Source organism: Rattus rattus, chromosome 15 (genome assembly GCF_011064425.1).
Source record: "Rattus rattus isolate New Zealand chromosome 15, Rrattus_CSIRO_v1, whole genome shotgun sequence".
NCBI lineage: Eukaryota > Metazoa > Chordata > Mammalia > Rodentia > Muridae > Rattus > Rattus rattus.
Genome location: NC_046168.1, coordinates 33,833,496 through 33,837,981, shown reverse-complemented (window position 1 = coordinate 33,837,981; position 4,486 = coordinate 33,833,496). Strand labels below are relative to the sequence as shown.

The 4,486-nt window shown below is 43.2% G+C and overlaps 1 pseudogene; it reads left to right on the top strand.

The window, feature by feature from the left end:
* The first annotated feature begins 3,843 nt into the window (after positions 1-3,843).
* LOC116884819 lies at positions 3,844-4,157 on the top strand (annotated as a pseudogene).
* The last annotated feature ends 329 nt before the right edge of the window (positions 4,158-4,486 follow it).

The window sequence follows — 4,486 nt, the reverse complement described above, 5'->3', positions numbered from 1 at the left end:
TTTATTGAGTATTTTTGCGTCGATATTCATAAGGGAAATTGGTCTGAAGTTCTCTTTCTTTGTTGGGTCTTTGTGTGGTTTAGGTATAAGAGTAATTGTGGCTTCATAGAAGGAATTCGGTAGTGCTCCATCTGTTTCAATTTTGTGGAATAGTTTGGATAATATTGGTATGAGGTCTTCTATGATGGTCTGATAGTATTCTGCACTAAACCTGTCTGGACCTGGGCTCTTTTTGGTTGGGAGACCTTTAATGACTGCTTCTATTTCCTTAGGAGTTATGGGGTTGTTTAACTGGTTTATCTGTTCCTGATTTAACTTCGGTACCTGGTATCTGTCTAGGAAATTGTCCATTTCCTGCAGATTTTCAAGTTTTGTTGAATATAGGCTTTTATAGTAAGATCTGATGATTTTTTGAATTTCCTCTGAATCTGTAGTTATGTCTCCCTTTTCATTTCTGATTTTGTTAATTTGGACACACTCTCTGTGTCCTCTCGTTAGTCTGGCTAAGGGTTTATCTATCTTGTTGATTTTCTCAAAGGACCAACTTTTGGTTCTGTTGATTCTTTCTATGGTCCTTTTTGTTTCCACTTGGTTGATTTCAGCTCTGAGTTTGATTATTTTCTGCCTTCTATTCCTCCTGGGTGTATTTGCTTCTTTTTGTTCTAGAGCTTTTAGGTGTGCTGTCAAGCTGGTGACATATGCTCTTTCCTGTTTCTTTCTGCAGGCACTTAGAGCTATACCTATTATCCTTAGGTTTGATCTTCTCATTGAGTCCTGGATTTCCTGTATGTTTTGGACCAGTAGCTTTTTCCACTTTACATTATCTTTGACAGTTGAGTCGATGATTTCTATGGAATCTTCTGCTCCTGAGATTCTCTCTTCTATCTCTTGTATTCTGTTGGTGAAGCTTGTATCTACGGCTCCTTGTATCTTCCTTTGGTTTTCTATATCCAGGGTTGTTTCCATGTGTTCTTTCTTGATTGCTTCTATTTCCATTTTTAATTCCTTCAAGTGTTTGATTGTTTTTTCCTGGAATTCTTTCAGGGATTTTTGTGATTTCTCTCTGTAGGTTTCTACTTGTTTGTTTATGTTTTCCTGTGTTTCTCTAAGGGAGTTCTTCATGTCTTTCTTGAAGTCCTCTAGCATCATGATTAGATATGATTTTGAAACTAGATCTTGCTTTTCTGGTGTGTTTGGATATTCCGTGTTTGCTTTGGTGAGAGAATTGGGCTCCGATGATGCCATGTAGTCTTGGTTTCTGTTGCTTGGATTCCTGAGCTTGCCTCTCGCCATCAGATTATCTCTAGTGTTACTTTGTTCTTCTATTTCTGACAGTGGCTAGACTGTCCTATAAGCCTGTGTGTCAGGAGTGCTATAGACCTGTTTTCCTGTTTTCTTTCAGCCAGTTATGGGGACAGAGTGTTTTGCTTTCGGGCGTGTAGTTTTTCCTGTCTACGGGTCTTCAGCTGTTCATGTGGGCCTGTGTCCTGAGTTCACCAGGCAGGTCGCTTGGAGCTGGAAGGTTTGTCTTACCTGTGGTCCCGAGGCTCAGGTTTGCTCGTGGGGTGTTGCTTATGAGCTCTCTGTGGCAGCAGTAACCAGGAAGATCTGCGCCACCCCTTCCGGGAGCTTCTGTGCACCAGGGTTCCAGATGGCGTTTGGTGTTTTCCTCTGGAGTCAGAGATGTGGGCAGAGTGTAGTCTCCTCTGGTTTCTTCGGCGTGTCTGCCTCTCTGAAGGTTTAGCTCTCCCTCCCACAGGATTTGGGTGCAGAGAACTGTTTATCTGGTCGGTCCCTTCAGGTTCTGGAGGTGTCTCAGATGCAGCGGATTTCCTGCTCCTGTGCCCTTATCCAAGGGAACCCAGAGGCCGTATACAGTCTCCTCTTGGGCCAGGGATGTGGGCAGGGGTGGGCAGTGTTGGTGGTCTCCGCTCTGCAGTCTCAGGGGTGCCCACCTGTCTTGGCGGTGAGCTCTCTCTCCCACGGGGTCTGGGAGCAGTGAGCTGGAGGCAGGGAGCACGAGATTGGGTGTGAATATCTTTTTATTGGGGAATTGAGCCAATTGGTGTTAAGAGACATTAAAGACTGTTGCTTCCTGTTATTTTTGTCATTAGAGGTGAAATTATATTTGTGTGGCTCTCTCCTTTTGAGAAGATTAATTCTTGCTTTTTCTTGGTTATAGTTTCCTTCTTTGTGGTGGAGTTTTCCATCTATTATCCTTCATAGAGCTGAATTTGTGGATTTGTTTTAATTTGGTTTTGTCATGGAATATCTTGGTTTCTCCATCTATGATAATTGATAGTTTTGCTGGGTGTATTAGCCTGGGCTGGCATTTGTGTTCTCTTAGGGTTTGACATTTGCCAAAGATCTTCTGGCTTTTAGAGTCTCTGTTGAGAAGTCTGGTTTAATTCTGATAGGTCTGCCTTTATATGTTACCTGATCTTTTTTCCTTTACTGCTTTAATAGCCTATCTTTGTTCTGTGCATTTGGTGTTTTGATTATTGACTGACAAGAGGAATTTTGGTTTTGGTCCCATTTATTTGGTGTTCATTTGGTATGTTTGTGGTCATCTCTCTTTTTTTTTTCTTTTTTCTTTTTTTTTGGAGCTGGGGACCGAACAGAATCAGGGCCTTGCGCTTGCTAGGCAAGCGCTCTACCACTGAGCTAAATCCCCAACTCGCCATCTCTTTCTTTAGGTTAGAGAAATTTTCTTGTATGATTTTTGTCGAAGATGTTTTTTGGCCCTTTGGGTTGGGAATCTTCACTCTGTTTCTATTTCTATTTTTAGATCCTGATTGGTTTTGTTCATTTCCTTCACCAGTTTGGTTGTGTTTTCCTGTATGTCTTTAAGGAATTTCTGTGTTTTCTCTTTAAGGGCTTCTATCTGTTTACCTGTGTTGTCCTGTATTTCTTCAAGGGAATTATTTATGACCTTTTAAAAGTCCTCTATCCTCGTCATGAGATGGGATTTTAGATCCCAATCTTGCTTTTTCTGGTGTGTTGGGATATCCAGGGCTTGCTGTGGTGTGAGAGCTGGGTTCTGATGGTGCCAAGTAATCTTGGTTTCTGTTGCTTATGTTTTTGCACTTGCCTCTTGCTATCTGGTTATCTCTGTTGTTAGCTGTCTTTGCTGTCTCTAACTGGAGCCTGTCCCTCCTGTGAGACTATAATCCTGTGATCCTGGTTGTGGTAAAATTCCTGGGGAACTTTTTCTTTCTGTGCTCCTGTGATCCTTGATATGTCAGAAGTCCTGGGGGACACGAGGCCTCTGGGTGTGGGTGGAGTGGGTGGAGATTCAGATCCCAGGGTCTGTTCTTGGCCTCCGGTGCTCCTGCTCCCTGGAAGCATTATGTGCCTCTGGTTGGACAGGGGTACCTGTGTCCCCTGGGTATTGGGGGGTCCCCAGTTAGGCCAGGTACTGGGGGCTTGGGGCTCTTACCTGTGACCCTAGATCTGTTAGAAGTCCTGGAGGACAGGCTGCTTCTGGATGTGAGTGAGTTTGGGAGGATGGAGCACAGGCTCTGCTCCCAGGGGTAGGTGCAAGCCAGAAGAATGGTATGACTCTGTCTGGGCAGTGGTGCCTGTGTTCCCTAGGTCCCTGGGTTCCCAATTAGGCCAGGCATTTGGGGGGAGTTGGGGTCTCACCCTGTGATCCTGGATCTGTTAGAAGTCCTAGAGGACAGTCTGCCTCTGGGTGTAGGTTGGTTGGGGAGGGTGGAGTACCTAATCTTAGCTTTTAAAACATCTTTTCGGTCCATCCCTTTCCTGTTCAGCGCATGCAGTTGAGGCAGGGATCGCTGCTGCCGGTCTCTCGTTTTCATCGCAGACACTTCTGCTGCAAAGATGGTCAATGTACCTAAAACCTGAAGGACTTTCTGTAAGAAATGTGGCAAGCACCAGCCTCACAATGTGACCCAGTGTAAGAAGGGCAAGGATTCCTTGTATGCCCAAGGAAAGCGGCTCTAGACCGAAAGCAGAGTGGCTATGGTGGGTAGACAAAGCCAATTTTTCGAACGAAGGCCAAAACCACAAAGAAGATTGTGCTCAGGCTTGAGTGTGTTGAGCCCAATTGTAGATCCAAGAGAATGATGGCCATTAAGAGATGCAAGCATTTTGAACTGGAAGGCGACAAGAAGAGAAAGGGCCAAGTGATCTAGTTCTAAAACTTGTGTTCTCTGAGAGGAAAACATTGAAGCAGTAGAAAAATGACCTGCTAGAGAATAAAGTTATTGTTAACGATCAAAAAAAAAAAAACCTAAAAAAAAAAATCTTTTCTCCTGGCTAAATCTTTTTTAAATTTTTTATATATTCATGAACTAACGTTTTTGTTTTATAAAAGATACAGACATTTTATATCTATTTAGGTTCAACAAGGAATGATTAAACCCTTGATTAAAAGCTACTCTGTTGTATATCACTGCACACTGCTGGCTAATATTTGCAGTCTACCAAAACTGGGCATGTATTCTTCTGAGAAAAAAATCGT